The following is a 23977-nucleotide window of genomic DNA, read 5'->3' as shown; positions in this document are numbered from 1 at the left end:
CAAGAGGTGTAAATCCGCAGCCAGGACTCAAATGTTTGATTACATTGACTTGCGGAAGTTGAATATAAAAAAAGTATACCTGTCAGAAAAAAGGCACTTTGCTTATTTATGAGCTATATGGAAGCGCTAATCTCTAACATTTATTTTACTACACTGAGTGGTCAACGCGGTTTAAGTAAACTTAAGTGCTCGGTTATCCCTTGGACTTCCTGGACAGATTGTAAACACATTTAGTATTAATGTAAATGTTCATACCGCAGTTATCCAAAGGTTTGAAATGTAATATGTTGGCGATGAGGTCTATGTATGAATGTAGATGAAGAATCTGGGACAGCAGGGTAAATCAGGCCCGGGGCTTTGGGGGGCTCATTATGTTTGGACTGGGTGAGGATTCTTTTGGATCAAAAGAGTCACCGTTCCCAGCAGGCAATTACAAGAAAAAGCCCTCGCTCACTGACCCCAATACTGTAGCTGACGATCGGAGACTGTTAGCTACATTGTAAGCACTGTATCCATGTGGGCCCTAAGAATTAACTTGTAATCTTCCTCAAGCCTTCTTTAAATGAATTGCATCTGCACGTAAAAGAGAAAAAAAAGTGGATGATACCATTCTGAAAGAGGGTAAGAAACCTTCATGGATTCGCCTCTGTTTGTGGAGTGTAAACCGACAATAATGCAACAATCTCTTAAAAATTCAATGTATCAAACAGATGTTCTTAATCATTAGTTTGATAATATTCAAAGTAAAAATATGTTGTTTAGACATTATGTTCGTGTAACTAAATCAAATAGTATCCAGCTAGCTGCACTCGCCATACCGAGTTTTTCCATATTCAATTAATCAGTTAAAGTGAAGCAGTACAAAATCAACATTACAATCCACTTCCACCTCATAAAACACACACACACACACACACCACACAGGACATTTTCAAATCCTCATATATGCAATTCATGTTTGAATTTAAAGAATAATGTTTTGTGTATGTTCCTATAACCAAAATGAATTATTGCCAAAGAATAAACAAATCATTGTGGATTAACTTTGAGAAAAATCGACATAGTTTGCTTTTTGAAATTTTACAGAATGTCTCACTCTTTTTCAAAGATGCCATATTTTACAGTAGCTTCTTCCATATGTCGAAACACGTCAGGAAAACTTTGGTTCGGTTGATTTTTTTTCTTGCAATCATGTCACAAATCATGACAATACTGGTACGCGTGGATGAGACTGCATAGTATGTAAAATAAGGGAGTCAGCAAACTTAAAAAAAAAGTGATCTTTCGGCCGAAGAAAATAATAAAGTTTTGGAAGATTGGTGTTGGAAAGACAAGGTATAGTTTTAGGTAAAAATTCAATACTTACTAATGTACATTCTATATTACTAGAATTTTGTTGTGGACAAGTAAACTCAGTTTGAATTTTATGTTATCTAATGGATGTTCATACAAATACATACATATGAGGATAGGTTCATTCTTTCCCCATTGCTTATTTCGCCACAAGTTTTTTTAAATTATTTGCTTGCCAATTCATTCAGTGTTTAATTGTTTGCATGCTACTATTGTAAAAGACGGACGGGTTTCCTTGATATCTTAATAAGAAAGTCATGGTTATTGTGCTAAATCCAGCCTAAGAAGATAATAAAAATATTCCAACTTTTACGCACACAATCAAAGGTCACCGAAGGGGTTTAAAGATTATCAGGAATAGAAACGAATTTGGATTTGAGGTTACAACCAGATTACGTAGTCCTTGAATGGTGCAGCAGCCTCCAGAGGCTGAGTGGCCTTACTCCTGTATCTAATTCACGTGCTTGGATGTATACACACACATGAAAATAGATTACAGAGTGGGAGGACAGATTAAGTAATTTAAAGTCCAGTAAAGATAAAGTGCATATGACTCCTGAAGCTTGGTAACTCATTAGACTTGGTCCATTTGAAGATAGATGATTTATTTTGTTTTTTAAAGGCAGCAGCTGTTGGTTTGAAGTTGTTTAAAAAAAAATTGTTTATGACACGTGGATCAATAAAAAAACATACTCAAAACTTGAAGTTTGTATAGAATGTGATTGAAGCCCGAACAGCGTTCTTACTTCTTCAGAGTCTCAGGTCCTTGTTCTGGTCTGTAGTGAAAACAGGTTTCTAAACACTCAAAGGGTTAACTAATTGTCATATGACCATGGGATGGACAATAAATAGTGGCCAGCCAGCTACGCCCATGCCCCATGAATGAATAAAATAAAAAATCTCTCAGTTATGGCTAGTTACATAATATGGTTGTGGCATAATGAATTCCAGATGCGTGGTTTATATGGTTAGATACTGTCTGGACAAATTCCATTCATAGCCAAAATCTCATTATCCAAGTAGCTATGTCTAATGGTTTGTCTCCACACAGTTGATAACCCAGTTTGTCTGGATCCTTTGCTAATGGTATAGGAGATGGTCTTCATTCAGACTCCTTCAAGGCAATTTTTCCTTTGCAGACAGGTAGTTTCCATTTCAATGACTTTGACGTGTAGAAGATATAGTGGTGCAAAATCTTCAGCCATCTTTGGCTGTCATTTCAAATAGTTTGAATGTGACTTCTGACTTTAAAAAAAAATTAATGGTTTCAAGCAATAATTTCATAAAATGATTTTTCATAATGCTTGTCTTGTAAGCAAGGTAGATAAGCATATATACTTCCTACTTTGGTAATTGCTTTCAGCAGTAGAGTATTAATATCATAGTCAATAATAAGATCAGAAACATTATTTATTTGCTTATTTGTACTGCAGTATTGATATGCTAACACATTTTAGCACATAACACAAGGTACAGCTGAATCTTCTTTCATGGTATTAGTTTAGCTTTTATTATAGACACTATCACGTTTAAAGTGAAATGTTGATGCACTTATTGCTGCACAGTGCATGTATATGTGTAATTATATAAGTTATTTAGAGAAACCTACTTTACATTTTCATTTTAAAATTTCTGTGAAATAATGCTTAGGTGAATATAGCAGAAAGCCAAGCTCCAAATACATTATTAACTCTCGGTTAATGGGGCCTCTTCATGTTTAATGCCACAGTACCTATATTCACATTGCATTACTGTCCAAAAATAAAACAACATAGGCTTATAAACTGGGAAATAAAATGTCAACACTGGACACGTCCTAGACATACTGCACTACATCAAGGCTACTGCGGCACTTTTCAGCAATGACTTAACCACACTGCATTGCAACACAACTGGCCCAGAAGTGCTGTAGTTAGCTTATTTGTAGATTTCAGTTGGGGCTTGCTGATCTGAAGGTTTTTTTTAAGACACAAATTTCTTCCAGCTGAGAGGCTTTATGGCTCACTCTAATGAAAGTTCTCATGCAAGTAATATCTAGAACCTTTGTTAAAATCTAGTCTCATCTGTAGGTAAAATGGTAAATGATTGACAAATGCAAGACAGGAAATTCTAATTCAGAATAATGACCTAATTTTGATAATATATCTATGTTTAATATCATCTACTTCTATCTTATTTCTATCACATTATACTTAATATTTGTAATATTTTTACAAAAAGAATAAAGTATTATACTTATTCTCATTGCAGGAGTTTAAAATTTAAAGATAAGGTCACAAATTATTTTTGAAAAAATGTATAAATTACAGGTCAATTTTTATAAATTCCCAACACAATTTATTTTTAGATGCATTTTTACTTTTAAAAAGGATAACCTTGTCACGTTATATGCAATGTGATCTCTTTCAAATAAAAACTGCTAAATTGAAGAGAACTAGAGTAATGGATAACTTTAGTTCCAACTAATATATGTCTGAAGGTAGGCCATCCTGTTGAGTCATCACCTCCAGCTCACTTAAATTCACTTGCAAATGGAAAATTTAATTTTAAATAGAAAGGCAAGGGTGAAAAAAAAAAGGAAAAATAGGCCATCACAATTCATCTCAAGTATCATAGAGGATAATTAGACACAATGGCAAGCTGTGGTGGGCCTACTTTACAGTGTGGTTTGGAGAGCTGCAGTTGTAATTACACAGCCATCATGCTGAATGCAACAATCAGTGCTTGACTGCACCATGACAGCCCATCGGACCACCAGTAACAAAATAGCTTGAATCTATATAAATGGGAACTTAAGATCAATGAGTGGGGCAAAGTGTTTATGATGTATCTGATATGCTTGCAGAAACTTCTTTGATCTACCTTTATTATTAGATAAGTACAACCACTACAAACATTAATTCAAATATTCCAATCTGTATTTTGCAACTGTAGTCATCCAATAGCACTGCACTGGTTCTATGATATTCTAAATCTAATCTTTTTATCCTTGCTGGTGAGCATTTATAAAATAAACCCTAGTATCAATTTCAATACACTAAAATATTTAAGATTCAAAATTTGAAAATATATCAGGATTTGGGATTAAAATATTCCCAGTGCAAATTAATATCAGGTAAATGAAGTACATTGAAAGGAGCTCATATGCTTATCTCTGGAATGCCTTATGAAGAAGGTTTGACTAGATTGGGCTTGTACACATTGGAGTTCCTCATTGAAATAAACAATATTTTAAGGGGGCTTGTTGATGCTCAAGTGATGTTTCCCCTTGTAAAGAAATCTAGAACTAGGGGATACAGTTGAAATACACAGGGCAGAATTTAAACAGCCCCTGAACAATGTTGTCAATGTCGGATCAATTGGGAAAAGATGGCAAGCTGGGAAAAATGAGATTTTTGACATCTAATAATTCGGATTTTTCACCCAAGCTTTGAATAGTGAAATGAGAATCCCACTTGTCAGCAGTGAGAGGTCTGTTTGCATATATTAACATCTCATTATTACTTAATCTTGCTTCATTTATCTGCAGTTTGCTATTTTCCCAGGCAGTGTGGAGAAATTAGACAGCAACAATTCTCGATATGAAAGTCAGAGCAGGTACATGGCAGCTCTAGCCTGCTGCTTGCTCCACCAGCCTCCAATGTGGCCAGCAGTCCCAAACATCACTCCATGGCCAATGATGCCTGCATCCTTTGTCCGCAGAGGTTGGCATTAGGCATGCACCAGCCTCACCATATCATCATGGTACATCTGTGGCTCACTTCAAATATCATTTATCATTTCAATCCTGTACTTTGAAGCAGACTGACACCTTACATTGCAATGCTGCTGCCAAGGTGGCTTTGCACCCAAGTTCAGGCAACCATTTCATGCATCAGAGCAGATTGTGTTACAGCACTCTTCGCTTGCTTTCTTAACACTCACTCACTTTGCACCTACTTGGATGTTCACAGCATCTGCCATGCTTTGCCTTTTTGTACTTTGCTTCCTCATTAAGAACTAATAGCCTCATGGTACCTCTGCAGACCTTGCCATTTACTGCAAACTCAACAGAAGGCAACTTATCATTTTAGTCAGCTGTGATCGATCAATGAGGTGGACATATTGCTGTACCCCACCATGCTATATCAACATCATAACTGCAGTACATGCCAGAATCTTACCTAGCACACTGAACATCCTTTGACCAAAAAACCATGTCTCAAAGTCTATGAAAGTCAAGTCAAGAGGCACTGTTGTTAGGCAGGGAATATGAACAGTAAATAAGAGGCACCGTCTTATCTCAGTTTAAAAATATTTAGCTTGAACATGGTCAGTCAGGCATTTGGATCAATCAGATTCCATTACAATCCAGGGAATGAGCCACGGTTGGTTTTGGAGGTCTGGTACAACCAGTCCAGGGATGAATGGTAATAGGTCAGGGAGCTGCACAGATATATCCACGGATCTAGTGACTCATCAGTTGGGCTGGCTTTCCACGTCAGTGCATGGGTCAGTCTGCACAGGGGGTCAATTCATTGAAAAGTAAGAGGGATTAACAGGGACTCCAGCTGTGGTGGGGACACTGGTGATGTCAGTTGTGGTGAGTAGAGGCAGCATGCTGGAGTGCAGCGGAGAAAATAAATGTGAAAGTAGAGGTGGAAGTAGAGCAAGAATGATATGCAGGACTGTGGGACAGTAGTCATATGATCAATACCAGCTTGGCTTTGAGGGAGAAACAGTGGATAATCTATCTGACAAAATTATGCCTGATAATTAGTGGGTATATTAGGGAGATGAGCAATTAAGTAAAAGAATTAGGATGAAACGTGGTGAAGATCAAGGCCAACCAAGTTGACAGTGAGAACAAGGATAGAAAGGACAATGAAGATTTGAGAGGTATTTAAATGGAGAGGCTAAGGCTGCAACTCACTCATTGAAGTGCTGCCAGTGGTGCCTTCCATCCTCCTCCAAATTGCAAGGGTGCAATCAGAATTAAAAATGACTGCCACCACACCTGGAGTGGGTGGAGTAATTTTTCTTCTAAGGGAATGGCTCTAATTGTGAGCATTGTGAGGCATTTCATGGGGAAGAGTGTGAAGCAAACTCTCACTCAGTACAGGTCAAAGATATTTGATATCACATAATTCAGTGAATGAACCTTATGCATTGACCAACTATATTCTTACCACAAGAAGTCCTGACGATATAATTCACTGTTGCAACTTTATTCTAGTAATGGCCAAAATTCCCAAGTAACATCAAATAAGCATCAACAATTCAATTTTGTTCCAGAATTCACACTTACTGTTCAATGGGCTTATTTCCATAGCGTATGCAAGCCAATCACTTCACACCTTCACTTATAAATATCCACATCATTATCCTAATTGCAATCTTATCTTTCTTGGATAATGTGAGGTTTGGAGGTGAGGGAGATTCTTCTTGCCACCACACATACAATCTCTTACTGAGCATGGGCAAAATGAATAGAGCAGTATACATCTGAAGCAAGTTAATGATACATGTAGAGGCACCTCATTGGCATCCCTGTCAAAGGGCTCCATGTCTCAATGTATTGAGAATTGTTGTTTAAATGTTATTCATGTGTGTTGTGACTGATAAATGACAACATTACTGAGGACCTGCTTTGTTTCTCATATTTCCCAGATAGGCTCATTGAAACCATGTCTAATGGATCGAAGCACAGAAAGCATCCATAAGAATGGACAAAGAATATATCTGTCTGGAAGCCCAGCAGATGTGGAGTAACCTGTGTAAAGCTTGCAGTCATTGGGGCCTTTTGATGCAGGAGAGCCATAATTGCTCATCTTCCATGGAAGGGCATGCGAATGAGAGAGAGAGAGAGAGAGAGAGAGAGACAGTGGTGCTATACTTTGTTTACAGCTGGCAATCAAAATGGTATGTCATGATTTCCAGCATATGTGCAATGTAATACTTCCTTTCACTGCAGGCAAAAAAGGGTCATAAGATGACTGAAATTAATAATGTTAGCAAAAAAAAGTCTGCAGATGCTGGAATCCAAAAGAGATAGGCAGGAGGCTGGAAGAACATAGCAAGCCAGGCAGCATCAGGAGGTGGAGAAGTCCAATGTTTTGAGGATAACTCTTCTTCAGGACTGGGGTTAGTGATAGGGGGTGTTGCAGATAAAGGGGACAGGGGAAGGGTCATGCGTGGGGAGATGGCAGAGTGGTGAGGTGGTGTTAGGTGAATATAGCTGGTAGGTGCGACCTGGTAATTCAATGGGAGGAATGAATGCGGTTGGAACCTGGAAGGAAGGGTCAGTTGGTGGGATAACAGGGAGGAGGTGGGGCTGGAAAGGGAGTTGGGGAATGGGTGGGAAGGTTTTTTTAAAATTGGAGAACTCAATGTTGAGTCTTCCAGACTGTAGGCTGCCCAGGCGGAAGGTGAGGTGATGTTCCTTTCAATTTGCGGTCTGATTCATTGTGGCAATGGGGGAGGATGGAGATGTCAGAGAGGGAGTAGGAAAGGGAATTTAAATTGGTGCTGACTGAGGAATCAGACTTGCCCTTATGGGCCTGGTTGTGATGCATGCCCTTAGTTTATCGTTGGTCTCCCTGATGCAGAGAAGACCATATTGGGAGCACCAGATACAGTAAACTAGGTTGGAGGAGAGGCGGGTAAGCCTCTGTCTCACCTGGAGGGCTGTTTGAGGCCTTCAATCCAACCTGTATTCACCTATCATCACCTCATCACTCCGTCCCTCTTCCCACCCATAACCCTCGCCCCCCCCCCCCCCCCCCCCCACCTCTTTATCTGCAATTCCCCCTTTCCCCACCCCCATTCCTGAAGAAAAGTCATACCTGAAAATTTGGACTTCTCCACCTCCTCATGCTACCTGGCTTGCTGTGCTCTTCCAGCCTCATGCTTGAAATTAATAATGGCCGACACCATGAGTCATCTCCTGCCTGGAGCTGAGCAGTCCTCTGAGTACCAGTGACCTGGAACATTTTTTCCTTGACCAGCTGCAGAGACATGTGAGTGATATCTTCACCTGATTCTATAGTACCGACCAAGGAGTCAGTACCAGTGTCAGAGAGTGCAAGAGACAGCATTGCCAGCATGCTTCCACTGAAAGGTCCCTGTCTTCTTCCTCAGAGTGAACGAGGAGTGTTAGTTGGAGGGACTGGTCTCTTCAGGGTGGAGAGTGTGCAGATATTGTTGGTGCCTGCAGAAACAAGAGAGGGAATGAATTGTGACTTAGGGGTAGATGTTTGGGCATGTTATGAATATACTCACAGTGGCAGTAATTGGAAAGCAGCACAGTATTTGACAATTAATCTTTTTTTGGTTGTTGAGATATGGAGGTCTCACCATATGAGTCACTTCTATCCTCTCCCATTGGGCAAGGATCCTCTCCTCATAGAGGATGAGGAACAAATGTTGACTATCTCATCACCTGTCTTGGCCCTCTGTGCCCTCTCATGGACTGTTTTCAACAGGTGTGATGGAAAAGGAGGAATTGAGTGAGATGAAAATGGTTGGCACTGCTGTTAGTGCTGGTGCAGGTGAGGGAGAAAATGTCGAAGTGTTCTATTGACTGAGAAAAGTTAAAAATCACACAACACCAGGTTATAGTCCAACAGGCTTATTTGGAAGCACTAGCTTTCGAAGCGCAGCTCCTTCATCAGGTGATTGTGAAGCAGGATCATAAGACACAAAATCTATAGCAAAAGATTACAGTGATACAATCATACATTGAACAAATCTAAATTGTTAAGTCTTTCATCTTTTAGAATGCATTTACTGGTTTCAGTTCTTTAATATATAAATCCCAGAACTTTTTTTAAGTCACATTCTCAATATAATTTAAGGTTTATAACAAAAGGTGACATCTCAGCTCAGACAATGGTGTGAGTCATACCAATCTTGAGTTAGACTGGTTCTATTTCCAAAGTGGAATTTACAAATATTATAGGATTCACTGCCCACATTCAGTGCTTGCAGGTTCTGCATTTTATGAGCAAAATGGAATGTATCTGCAAATATAATTCTGCAAATACAAATTCCCCCCATAAACATATGTGTGTGTGTCCATGCGGGAGAGAGAGAGACCGAGTGGGTGTGTGAGTGTGATGGGGCATAAGCCTGTGAGAAGTGCGTGTGTAGGCATGAGTGTGGGAGGTGTATGTGTGTGCGTATGAGAGAGAGCTTGTGTATGAGAGAGGATCTGCGTGAATGTGTGAGATTGTAAGTGTGTGTATGTGTGTGAGAGAGAGACTGTATGGTGCAATGGGGTCACCTGCAGTGTGACATGAACCCAAGGTTCCAGTTGAGGCTATCCTCATGGGTACCAAACAAGGTTTTAGTACAAAAGGTGAGATGTCACCTTTTGTTATAAAACCCTAAATTATATTGAGAATGTGACTTAAAAGAAGTTCTGGGATTTCCATATTAAAGAACCGAAACCAGAAAGTCCATTCTAAAAGATGAAAGACATAACGATCTAGGTTTGTTCATTGTATCACTGTAATCTTTTGCTACAAATTCTTTGTCTTATGGTCCTGCTTCACAACCACCTGATGAAGAAGCAGCACTTTGAAAGCTAGTATCTTCAAATAGACCTGTTGGACTATAACCTGGCGTTGTGTAATTTTTAACTTTGTCCGCCCCAATCCAATACTGGCTCCTCCAAATCATTGACTGTGTAGGCAGCATAGATGGTATTAAGAGATAGCAGTTTGGGGGTTCAGGTGTGAGCATGTTTGAGGGAATATCCTGCTTATAAGTGTGAGAAAGGTAGCCCATGAGCCCTGGTGGCAGGCAGGTGCAGGAGCAGCAATAGAGTGAGTGCAAGATGCAAAGAGAGGGTACTAGCATTCCTGAAGAAGGGCCTGTGCCCGAAGCATCGAATCTCCTGTTCCCTGGATGCTGCCTGACCTGCTGTGCTATTCCAGCAATAAAGTTTCAACTTTGATCTCCAGCATCTGCAGACCTCACTTTCTCCTACTAGCATTTACTCTTGTGAAGTGTCATTTATCTTCTTCCTATATTCTAGGTGTTCCTTCAGACAATTAACACTGCACTGAACTAAGTGGCAATCTTAAACCAGGCCAACAGGATATGGTTCTTTGAGTCTCCTCCTGCAGTACTGAGGGAAGAGGTTAGCCTTCCTCTCCACCAGTCCATCCACCAGGACCTCCAGATTCCTGTGGTGAGGCAATGTGTCAACTTCCCTTTCTCCCTCACCCTGCCAGGTGCAGCAACCGGAAGTGAATGGCAGTTCCAAGCTGGCAACAATTGACATGGTGCACAGCAGGGATTTAAACATGGAAAGTAATTGGAGGTCCTAACAATGGAAGAAACTGATGAGGAGAAACGTATTCTCTCAGAGGCTCATTACTCGTTGGAATTCTCTACCCCTAGGTTATTGGATATATTCCAGGCTGAGTTAGCCAGATGTTTTGATTAACAAGTGAGTCAAAAGCTGTGGTGAGCAGGTGGGAGAGTGAAGTTAAGACCACAACCAGATCAGCCATAATCTTGTCAAATGGTGGAGTAGTGGTGGATACAAACAGTCTATTCCTACACCTATTTTTATACCCTTATGTTCAAAATTCACCACTGTATTTACTTATCGGGTCTTATTTTGTAATATTTGATTGGTCAGATCTATAGATTCAACTATTTGCAATGAGACTGAAAATATAAACTAGCATTTGAGAGAAAATATCTTCTAAAGCCTGGCAAATCATTCTTTGGGGTCAGAGAGGAATTTCCTCAAGTTTATTTTTCTTAAATTGTCATTACTGGGTCTTCTGTTCCTCAGTCTCTTCCGGATGATTGCATGCTTTCATGAGGGAGGGGGAAGGGAGTAATGATGTTGATATGCATGCCAGGATGGGATATGCTCAATTATCACAAATTTGTTTGTTGTTCTTTACCACATGTAATAGTTAGATTTATCTCAGTAAGCTGTTAGAAAAACCGAAATAGATTTATCCACATTAATTGAATCCTTGTGACTCTCAGCAAGGTACATTTCAGTAGTAGGCAGGTTTCTCATCATCTTTAAGATGATTTCTGGAGTTGTAAAAAAGAATTGTATGTATACATCCCATTATTGTTGTGTTTCCCAGAATGTTTCTGTAGTAAGTTGCGTATTTGTGCTTCAGAAAAAACAGGTTATTTCCTGTGGTTTTACACCTTCCTGACTAGATTTCCACCACAAAACTGTATCTCTGATCTTAGATTATGCTTTTCTTAACAACTGATATCCCCATCTCCATGTAATCAGTTCATCCTAGATGCTGACTATGTTTTTGTAAAGAGATACAAAAAGAAAAAGACAGTCGTAGCACATTATATGGAATATGGATAAGCAGGATGGTTTTGTGCATGTTGAATGAAAGCCAGTTTAATTTTGTATACATTTTAACTAATTATTATTCTCTGCATTATCTTTACATGATTTTGTTTTACATTTTGAGTTGATATGTAAAGGCACATCGTCACTTTGTATTGCCGCTGACAGAACTTGAGGTGTTGTGACATTTTCACTCACAAAAGTATAGACAGTAAGTATAAGGTAACTTCCATAGTACAAGCCTGGGAATGAACAGTGTGTACACAATTCAAACTAGTTACTGTCTAAACAAAGATTGTTGCAATGGCTCAAGAGCAATGCTGACAAGGAAATGTTAAATCCGTAGGGAGGAATTTTCAATTTGTTCTTAAAATGGGTCTACAACAGTTAGAGCAATGATGTCATTCACCCCTTGTCATCTGCACAAAGTTGCCAGTATGAATTATGTTGCTAATTGGACATAATACCATGAATTTGGTTGTTGGGTTGATGCAAGATTGCTATGCAGGGTTATTTTGGGCGGACCAGACATCACTACCTGTTACAAAAACAGAATCATGGAATTGCTGAGCAGATTAGACAGCATCATTTTTGTTCTTTGTCATTCTTTCATAGGATGTGGCAGTTTCTGGCAAGGTCAGCCCGTGTTGTCAATCCTAAATTGTCCATGAGCTGGGTGACTTGCTAGGCCAATGAAAAGTCAATCGCTTTGCTGTGGATCTGGAGCCACATGTAAAGCAAGCCAGGTCAGGATGGCAGACTTCTTTCCCTTAATGGCACTACAGAAGGCCTGTTTAGGACATCAATGTTAATTGTCATGGTAACTATTACTGAGACTAGATTTTTAAAAATATTCTAGCCTTATTATATGAAGTTAAATTCAACCAGCAGTGTGGAATTTGAACCCACATACCCAACTCATTAGACAGCTCATGGGATTACTAGTTCAGTGACAGTCCCACTATGCCACCACACCATTCACAGTTCAGATTAACAATCTTTCATCAGAGCCTGAAATGTCAATCTGAAGTTTTGATTCCTGACACAGAAGAGAATGTGCCAGATGTTCTAGTTTTAGCTCTGGATATTCTAGTTTCAGGAAACAAGTGCTAACAGGAATTGAGCTCATCACTCCCAAGAAACAGTGTAGAGGCAGCCACAGAGGCTGCAGGGTATGGTTCAGTAATCTGGGATTTCATCCCATCTGTAAAAAAAGACTTAAGAAAAAGCTTTTTACCACTCATTACTCATACTCCATCCATATGCCACCACCTTCCCAATGTCCCTTCCATGCCGACCCTTGCTACCTCATGACCCCAATCTACCATCCATGTGCCTTCATACTCTACCCAACTCTCACAACTTACACACAAAACCTCCACTCATCTCATTGCCTTTAGAGCCCCCATTGCCAACCTTTTCCTTTCTGTCCATATAGAGTCATAGAGGAGTACAGCATGGATACAGACTCTTTGCTGGAAATGTGTTGCTGGAAAGGCGCAGCAGGTCGGGCAGCATCCAGGGAACAGGAGAATCGACGTTTCGGGCATAAGCCCTTCTTCAGCCCTTATCCCGCACGGACTCGGGACTACGTTCCGACCAACAAAACTTGGAAGCCACATCTCTTTCCTTAGCACCTGCCTACGGAACCGACTTATCCCGCACGGACTCCGGACTACGTTCCGACCAACAAAACTTGGAAGCCGCATCTCCTTCCTCAGCACCTGCCTACGGAACCGACTTATCCCGCACGGACTCCGGACTACGTTCCGACCAACAAAACTTGGATTCAACCTCCCTACAGACTCTTTGGTCCAACTCGTCCATATTGATCAGATGTCCTAAATTAACCAGGCCCATTTGCAAGTATTTGGCCCATAACCCTCTAAACCCTTTCTATTTATGTACCATACAAATGCATTTTAAATGCTGTAATTGTACCAGCCTCCACCATTTCCTTTGGCAGTTCATTTCATAAATGCACCCACCCACCCCATAGGTCCCTTTTAAATCTTCCCCCTCTCACCTTAAACTTTTGCCCTCTAGTTTTGATCTGAGGACCTGGGAAAAAGACCTTGACTATTTACCCTATCCATGCCCCTCATGATTTTTATAACTTCTATAAGGTACCCCTCATCTTCCAATACTTGGCCTTATCATAGGCTCATAGAATCCCTACAGTGTGGAAGCAGGCTGTTCGGCCCATTGAGACCACACCGACCTTCTGCAGAGCATCCCATCCAGACCGACCCTCTACCCTATCCCTGTAACCCTGCATTTCCCTTAGCTAATCTACCTTGCCTGCACATCCCTGGACACTACAGGGCAATTTAGCATGGCCAATCAACTTAACCTGCATATCTTTGGACTGTGGGAGGAAACTGGAGCACCCAAAAGAAACCCACACAGACATAGAGTCATAGAGATGTACAGCATGGAAACAGACCCTTCGGTCCAACCCATCCATGCCGACCAGATATCCCAACCCAATCTAGTCCCACCTGCCAGCACCTGGCCCATATCCCTCCAAATCCTTCCTATTCATATACCCATCCAAATGCCTCTTAAATGTTGCAATTGTACCAGCCTCCACCACTTCCTCTGGCAGCTCATTCCATACACGTACCACCTTTTGCATGAAAAAGTTGCCCCTTGGGTCTCTTTTATATCTTTCCCCTCTCACCCTAAACCTATGCCCTCTAGTTCTGAACTCCCCCACCCCAGGGAAAAGACTTTGTCTATTTATCCTATCCATGCCCCTCATAATTTTGTAAACGTCTATAAGGCCTCAGCCTCCGACCCTCCAGGGAAAACAGCCCCAGCCTGTTCAGCCTCTCCCTATGGCTCAAATCCTCCAACCCTGGCAACATCCTTGTAAATCATTTCTGAACCCTTTCAAGTTTCACAACATCTTTCCGATAGGAAGGAGACCAGAATTGCATGCAATATTCCAACAGTGGCCTAACCAATGTCCTGTACAGCTGCAACGTGACCTCCCAACTCCTGTACTCAATACTCTGACCAATAAAGGAAAGCATACCAAATGCCTTCTTCACTATCCTATCTACCTGCGACTCCACTTTCAAGGAGTTATAAACCTGCACTCCAAGGTCTCTTTGTTCAGCACCGCTCTCTAGGACTTTACCATTAAGTGTATAAGTCCTGCAAGGTTTGTGAAGGTTTGTAGCTCAGGTTGAGGTTTAGGGTGTAGGTTTGTTCACTGAGCTGTAGGTTTGATATCCAGACATTTCATTTCCTGGCTAGGTACCATCATCAGTGGCGACCTCCAAGTAAAGCGAAACTGTTGTCTCCTGCTTTCTATTTATATCTTTCTTCTGGATGGAGTTCCTGGGGTTTGTGGTGATGTCATTTCCTGTTCGTTTTCTGAGGGGTTGATAGATGGCATCTCGATCTATGTGTTTGTTTATGGCATTGTGGTTGGACTGCCAGGCCTCTAGGAATTCTCTGGGCATGTCTTTGCTTAGCCTGTCCCAGGATAGATGTGTTGTCGACTCATGCAATCCCATATCCTGCACTCATCACCCATTGTCCTTACATACCATCTTACTCACTAATCAACATGGTCAGACCTCAGGACCCATACTGAAATTACATGAAATAGACTCATAACAGTGGAATCCTCAGGCCTCAGATACAGGAAGGGCACTTCATTCAGCAGAATGGTGGTGGAGCACCACATTCCTGTCTTTGCCTGAATTACATTCAGTGCCGGAAAGTCCAAGCTCAACCTTCCTAACCCACTACCAATTCAGCCCCTAAACTGGTCAATTCATAGCTACCTACGCTAACCCTCCCACGTGGCCTGCATATATTTCAACTCCAGGGAGGAGATCAGAGAATCAGCCTACCTGACTGTTAAACCACTGCAGACAAAGGGTGGCTTCCTTATTCATACTAACTTGTCCTCTTACGAGTGACTGGACCTAAGGCAGTGGGGTGGCCACTGAAGGGCTTTTGCCCGAAACATTAACCTTCCTGCTTCTCGGATGCTGCCTGATCTGTTTTGCTTTTCCAGCACCACACCCTTGACTCTAATCACCAGCGTCTGCAGTACTCACTTTCACCTGGCCACTGAGACCTGAAGCACTGTTTATTTCTGATCCCAATGTCCCCTTTTGCTGTGCTCCTTCCACCTGGAGAGACACCCCATCCTTCAAATTCCTCTTTGGTGGGCAGTCCTCCTTCCTTGAGGATGTGGGCATTGCAGTCTGAGGCAGCATTATTTGCCCATAGATACAACTGAGTGGCTTGCTAGGCCAATTCATTTTTGTGGATCTGGAGTCACATGTAGGTCATATCAGGTAAGGATGGTAGGATCTTCCTTATAGGACATTAGTGAACTAGATGGACTTTATTTACAACAATCAATAATGGTTTGATGGTCATTATCAGACATTTAATTCCAGATTTTTAAAATTGAATTCAAATGCCATCATCTGCTGAAGTGGGATTTGAATATTTATCTGCAGTACATTACCTGGATTATTAGCCTAGTGACAAATCCATGAGGTGGTATTGTACCAGCAGGAGCCATTGCCCTCACCATGGTGCTGCCACATTCTGGAATTGCCATCTTCTGACTTATAAAAAGGACCTAAGGGGCAACTTTTTTCATGCAGATGGGGATGTGTGCATGGAGGAGGAAATGGTGAAGGCGGATAAAATTACAACATCTGGATGGGTACATGAATAGGAAGGGTTTCGAAGGATATGGGCCAAATGCTGGCAAATGGGACTAGATTAATTTAGGATATCTGGTCGGCATAGACGAGTTGGACTGAACGCTCTGTTTCCGTGCTATACAACTCTATGATTCCTGATCATGCGTCCTCATTCTGGTTGAAACACTTCCAGCTACCAGCTAGCTATCTGATTTTCAGAAGATCTGGCAAACGTTCCCTCTTCATCGACTACAGGTTTCCCCCTTCCAAACTCTCCAGTTTTTGCGCTTAGCCCAAAAACAGGAAGGTACCACTCACAGGGTCTATTGCAGACCATTTTGTAAAAGACATTTTTTTTTAAAAAAATGTCATTTTCAAAAGATATTCACTTGGACTGAAAGCCATTCATTATATTTAACTTAACTATATTTGATCCTTATAAAAATAAGCATTTTTATTCATAGCCCCGCGTCAAAAAAATTAAAACCACTTGGAAGTGTCAATCAGTGAACTGACAGGTGCCACTGTGATATGACAAGTGAAATTAATTATGTAGCTCAATTCTATAACAATAATTTTCAGGTTTATGTGTGAAATAGAAGGCATTGATTTTTATTTTAAATCTAAAGGCCAAGAGGGCTTGCAAGCCTTGACACATTGACAACTCCATTGAGTTATTTCTACTTTTTATACAATTCCTACCTGGAGTTAACAATCCAAAAAGGCACTTAACATCTCCCAAAGCATTCTTTACTTCTTCCCCTTGACCTATTCAAAGTGGTACATTGCCAATTGAAAGTTCTCTGTAAATTTAAAACCTTCTTCTGAAAAGAATAAAGCCCACAACTTGCACTCTGCACATCTCACTAATGAAAATTGGATATGGCTGAAGGCAAAAGCTCATTTTTACATGTATAATCACCTCTGTGAACCAGAGATGCACAATCAATAACCCGTCCCCAACTCTCTGCCCCCAGCAGAAAATTGGAAAGATGCTAGATCTCAGGATTGAGACCAGAATTTCAGGAATCCGAGTTTCAGCATCGTTGCGACTAAGTCACAACACCATTGTGGAAATTTATGTTATTAACGCTGTTTTTCTTTGAAATAACTGCCTGATCTGTTGATATTTATTGCAGTTTCAGTTTTTAGTTCAGATTTCTGATATTTTTCTTTTTTCTTTTGTATTAGTCCTTGGTACCCTGCATCTCTTAACAAGGAAGTGGAATATCCATTGTGGGGCTTAATTGAGGTCAATAAATGATGACTGGAAGTGTTCCCAGATTTTCTGACAATGCCCTGGAGGAGAAGGAATGTCCTATTTCTATCAAATGAGATAACAATGCATTACTACACTGCATGTAAGATATGCTCTGACAGAGTGCGTCAACGCCAAATGTTTGCCCTGTAGGATGTGAAATAAGACTAGAGAGTTCAATGACCTATTCTAGGCTAAAATTTCCATACAAAGTTTGCTCTCATTACCAGAAGAACCTTGTAGTATCTTATTGTAGCAGCAACAAAACAGATTACTAACAAAATGATTTCACATTCCTTTCATCTGATTGCAACAGCCTCAGGGGCTCTCCTTCTGCTACTCACATAAACTCTGCTGTTGCTCTTAATGTTAATGTCCTTGTTTGCAGTTACCTGCTACTGATTCATTCCACCCAACAATCTATTCAAATCCTACACATAGAGGTGTGTGATTGTTGTTTCAATGATGGAACTTATGGATTGCCTTCTCTCCCAGAGTAAAAGTTGACAGTTTGGGGCCCACAACTCATCAGCAATATGTAAATGAGCTCTGAGCCTCACCTGGCTTTTTGCCCCCCGAGAACAAGAGTGGGTATGCACCTCCTTCCACTCTCTGCCAACAATGACCAGTCTTTGTTTATTGTCCAATTTCATGAAAAACACCTCTATGTTGCATCTATCAGTTGTACAAAAAGAGTGCTTCCTTGGGCCCACTCTCCTGAACAATAAGGGAGTTACATGCTGAAGACTGATGGATAATGCTAATTCTTATTTTTTAATTCTCCTCATAATTGCTACGAGTAATCATGATCCCTTGTTCATCAGCAGCAAGTAGGCCCACGTCTTAGAATAGTGGCACACAGGTCCCAACTCTCCTTCTGCTACTGGACCAGCATCATGGGTCCCCTCAGCCATTTTAATGTCGAGGACTGGACATTAGAGTGTCTGGGAAGGAAATCTAGCTGGATAACCTTTGATGAGCAGAATAACTCCTTTAACACTGTGTTAATTAATGAATGGATACTATTGAATAAATGTGTAACTGTTACAAAGCTAAATAGATATTATTTGACGTTATTTACCAAAATAAACTTTAACATTTCAACACATTAAGTAAAGCAGAAATTGTTACATCAGATTCATTTTATTGGGTTGATTGTACTTTGTTTTTGCAAAGTGTTTCAGGATTTTTGGAGGGCTTATGATGCGCTTTCTCATAAGATCTCTCACAGTATTTTACTAAACATGGGACAACGTGGAATCTTATGGGGTGTGAATGAAGTGGCCTGTGGGAGATTTGTGGCAGAATCGGGCGACAAGTGCAGTGAGGCCATCTCAATGTTGCGATCATCTCACTCCAACTTTTCTGTTTTTCAAAGCATCTTAGCCAGATTCTCACTTGACAGCAGCGAGATGCCAATTGATTGTCAAACACCTTTTACTACTATAAGTCTCCTCGTTAATTTTCAGTTTTGCCCCACTCTCTAAAAAACTGGAATTTATGAGAAGACAACAAGGAAACCAAAGTATGCATCTGGCAGCTTGTACTGTGTTGCCTCCATGTTAGACACCAGACACCAACATCTTAGAGCATACTCCTCGGGCACTGGCATCACAGAGCCTATAACCATGGACATTTGAAGTGTCAGCCTCGAAGAAAAACCTTATAGCATACATCTAATCCACTGACACCTATGCACTTCGTTAATTTCAAAAACAACCAATCAGAAGTGGACCATGACAATCAAACAGGCTATCACCATAGGACAGGACAGAACAGAACCACACACAGAAAGAGAATGCCATTACAAGACAAAACGACTAAGCTAACCAACAGCAGAGAATACAACACGACAGGCACCTGGGTTAGAAATCTCTTTAACAGACAGCTTACAGACACAAAAAAAAGGCCGTACTAGCCAAGGACCTCAACTACAACTCCAGGGACGTAAAAACAACAGACTTCCTAGCTGCACTAGAACGTACGTTCAGAACTAAATGGAGTAACCGAAGAGACATAGCAAATAGACAAATCAGCAAAGAAAAGACAAATGAACAACCTCAAAACCAAAGAGAGAGAGAAGCCCGAAAAACACTCAAAAATGACAAAAACATAATCATTGTACCAGCAGATTAGGGCAGAATGATGGTTATCCTGGTCAAGATCGAGAAACATATTCAGACAAAGAAACTACTTGCAGATACTGACACCTACCTATACAGAGGGACTGTGACCCCATGCCACAACTAACCAATAGAATAAACAACACACTACGGAACCTTCAACAAAAAACAGACTAATAGCCAGGATTGACCTACAAAGAATGAAACCAGAAATCAACAACACCCCAAGATTTTACAGATTAAGTACACACATCAGACATCACACTGAAGAAGGGCCTGTGCCCGAAACGTCAAATCTCCTGTTCCCTGGATGCTGCCTGACCTGCTGTGCTGTTCCAGCAATAAAGTTTCAACTTTGATCTCCAGCATCTGCAGACCTCACTTTCTACACACATCAGACATACCAGTTAGACCCATCATGACACTCCCAGGGGCATCATCACATAAACTGGCAAAAGAAATTCCAACAAAAACTAAAACATCTTATTAGTGGATCCAAACACTCTATACAATCATCACAGGAATTCCTCGACAACATTATGAAAATAAACATAGACAAGGATGAAGCATTGGTTTCATTTGATGTAACAGCACTGTTCACTTCAAATGACAAAACTCTAGCCAGAGAGACAGCCAACCTACTGGACAGGCAGAACAGACAACACGACGGGGAACCTATCAACAAGGACGGCATACTCAAACTACTAAAGCTCTGCTTAATGACACACTTCCCATTCAACATCCAAATATACAAACAGATCAATGGAACACCTATGGGCTCACCCATCTCTGGGCTCATAGGAGAAGCAGTGATGCAAAGATTGGAACAAACAAAGCTCTCCCACAAATCCAACCCAAATGTAGATGACAATTGTGTTATCATTAAGAGAACCAAAATCGAGAATACACACCGGATTGTCAACACCACACTCATAGGGATCAGATTTAAGGGAGAGGAGGAAACCAACAATCAACTTCATTCCTGGATGTAACGGTAGAAAGAATACAAAATGGTGAACGCACCACAAAAGTGTACAGAAAAGCCACACACACTGACCAGGTTCTGAATTACAACAGCAACCACCCAAACACATACAAGAGAAGCTGCATTCGGACCCTGTTCAAAAGAGCTACAACAGACTGCAGCACTCCCGACCAACGAAAGGAAGAAGAACACCTCTACAGAGTATTCACCAAGAGCGGATATCCCCCCAGCTTCATCCACAGATGCCTAACAGACAAACAACGCAATGAGGACATGCCACGACCTAACTCACTAGCTACGCTACCTTACATTAAAAAAATCTCAGAATTTACAGCCAGACCTCTCCAACCACTCGGTTTCATGACAGCCCAGAAACGAACAGCCACACTCAGACAACTCTCACAAGGGCAAAAGATGCTTTACTCATCATGGGCAAGTCAAATGTAGTTTTTTAAGATTCTATGCAAGACTGCATGAAACATTATGTAGGAAAAGCAGACTGACAACTAGCAATCCACATGAGCAAACTCCAACTAGCCACTAAACAGCACGGCCAGCTGTCCCTAGTAGCTGCACACACAGATGACAAGATCCATAAATTCAATTCAGACACACAACAATCATTGGACAAGCTAAACAGAGGACAACCAGAGAATTTCTAGAGGCACGCCACTCATCCACGGACTCCATCAACAAGCATATAGACCAGGACCCAATATACCAGCCACTACACTGAACAACCAGAACCAGCAACCGGAAGCAGCAGCAGGAACGGAACCAAATAAATTCCAGAAGACACAGTATAGCAGCACTTCACAGGAGGCTCCAAAGCACTGAAGATGTCACCTAGACAGGGGACAGAACATCTGCAAATCAACTTCCAGCTCGGCGAATATACCCACAACTATGACAACTGGCACCCAAGCTACAAATCTGAATGCAAACCTTAAACGTATGCTACACCTTGTGCTATGCTGGAAACTCTTATTGTCATCTTGCTGCAAGAACAGCAATGCCCAGTGGTATTATCACTAGACTGTTCATCCAGTGAACCCAGGTAATGTTCTGGGGCCCTGGGTTTGAATCCCGCCATATCAGATGATGGAATTCAAATTCAATATTGACAATAATCTGGAATTAAGAGTCTAATCATGACCATGAATCCATTGTTGACTGTCATGAAAAACCCATCTGGCTCTCTAATATCCTTGAGGAAATGAAGCTGCCATCCTTACCTGAACTGGCCTACACGTGACTGTAGACCCACAGCAATATAATTCTTTTAACTGTCTTCTGGGCAATTAGGGATGGGCAATAAACATTGGCCTAGCCAAAGATGCTGTCAGCCTGTGAATGAATAAAAAAAGGACACTTTGTGCTCAGTGACACACACCCAATACATGGACTGGACCAGGCTTGTATTTTTGGGCTCTGTTCACTGTCATTGCATTCTCTCCTTTGACCTTCCCTGGATGCTGACATTATTCCAGCCATCTGTTACCTTGCTTGCCCTTTTATGTTTCGCCTCTCAGCCAAAGAAGCCAGCCTCACATTACCACTGTCTTGCTTTGCTGTTTAGTGCACACACAAAGCCAGGAAGTTTCTCATAGCTGTCATTGTCCAAGGGTTCCTAGCACAGTAAGTCAATAGCAGCCTCCAATACTAGCCCAAACCCTGTTTGGGGTGGACAGAATTAGGATCCATAAAAGATGAAGAGTCAAATTACAGGCAGCACACTATTCATCTTATGACTGACCTATTGTAGGTTGTTCACTTCACACTAGCTGCCAATTCTGCCATATATGGAAAGAGAGGGAGGCAGGCAATTTATGTGACGAGTTTGCTAAAATAAGATGAGAGAACACGATAGGCCTAGCAACAAGAAACCCTTCAAAAAACATGATACAATTCAAACTTAGACAAAAAAATCATAAAATTCTGCCCTTATTAACTACCTGCCCAACCCCAATAGCATCCCTCATATCTGATTGAAGACCCAGCATCAATCCCAAACCAACTTGAAAGTCAATGGATAACCATTGAAAGACCAGCATTACTTGAGCACACGCCATTTTGAAAGATAGCTGCGAACACGGCCAAATGTTGAGATTGGTCTTGCTGGACTTCTTGATTTATTTTGCCACACATTGGTCAGATGCCTGTAAGATTCTGCCCTGTCATGCTAAATATTCAAACAAAATCTGAATGTACTGCAAACACAGTTCACTCTTTGATTTCCTGATCACTGACAGACATAGGAAGTTAGTCATAGGCCAGAACTGGGCAAACATTTGACTAGAGTTCAGAATAATTAACACCCATTTAACTCTAATATATAAGTAAATAATAAAACACACACATTCATTTTATGGGTTAATGCAAAAAAATCAACAAAAATAATTTTTAATTTTCTGTGAATTATTGGAGCAACTAAATGAGAGCAGAGGTGTAACCCTGTGTGTGCAAAAACATTGAAAATGTAATCAGAAGCTGCATTCCAGTAGGATAATTGTATTCAATTAATTTATTTTTAAAATTGAATATATTTAGTTCATGTATCAGTTATCCTAAATCAGTACTCTGCTGGCATTTGACAATTTGTTCAAAATCTATTGTCAAATAAGGGGAAAAGGACATGGCTTTATTTTACACTATGTCACAATAGTGGAAATCAAACACACCCTCCCCAGTACAGATTTTATACCCCTGGTGGGCATTTAATGCTGAACAGAAGAGATTAAGTAGGGAACAGAAACTTCGTAAACACTTCCTTCTATGTTTGTGTGCTTCTTTAAAAATAAAACATGGAGTATGTTACAAGTCTATCCTCTAATTTCATGCAAATCTCTCAGCATCAACCTTAATTACTGGTAACGAGCTTCAATGTATGGGATATGGTGACTTATAAAAGGACCAACAGCAATGAATGTGCATAATTTCCATTTAAATTAGAGATTAAGTGATTTTATTTTTCTGTCTCTAATGGTTGAGCCTTTGGTATTCGCTTCCTGAGAAAGATGGTGGAAGCAGGGTTGTTGAATATTTTTAAGACTGATATAGATAAATTCTTGTTACACAAGGGGTTGAAAGGTTATCAATGACAGGTGGGAATGTACATTTGAGGTTATAGTGAGATCAGCCATGATCTTGTTTAACACAGGCCAGGCTCAATGGGCTGAATGGCCTACTCCTGCTTTTGATCTGTATGTTAGTGTGTACACTTGTGGTTAAGCTACAAAATATTTGGAT

The 23977-nt window shown here is 40.8% G+C and overlaps 1 long non-coding RNA gene across 1 annotated transcript; it reads left to right on the top strand.

The window, feature by feature from the left end:
- The first annotated feature begins 500 nt into the window (after positions 1-500).
- On the top strand, positions 501-16373 carry LOC122560135 (uncharacterized). The gene is made up of 3 exons (XR_006314657.2): positions 501-621; positions 7003-7254; positions 13119-16373. It is a non-coding gene; the product is annotated as an uncharacterized LOC122560135 (long non-coding RNA).
- The last annotated feature ends 7604 nt before the right edge of the window (positions 16374-23977 follow it).

The sequence above is a fragment of the Chiloscyllium plagiosum genome, unplaced genomic scaffold, assembly GCF_037043375.1.
Source record: "Chiloscyllium plagiosum isolate Xiang-an unplaced genomic scaffold, Cpla_swu_hap1 HiC_scaffold_15, whole genome shotgun sequence".
NCBI classification, from domain to species: domain Eukaryota; kingdom Metazoa; phylum Chordata; class Chondrichthyes; order Orectolobiformes; family Hemiscylliidae; genus Chiloscyllium; species Chiloscyllium plagiosum.
The sequence above is the reverse complement of the archived record's forward strand: the minus strand, read 5'-3'. Positions and strand labels throughout refer to the sequence as shown.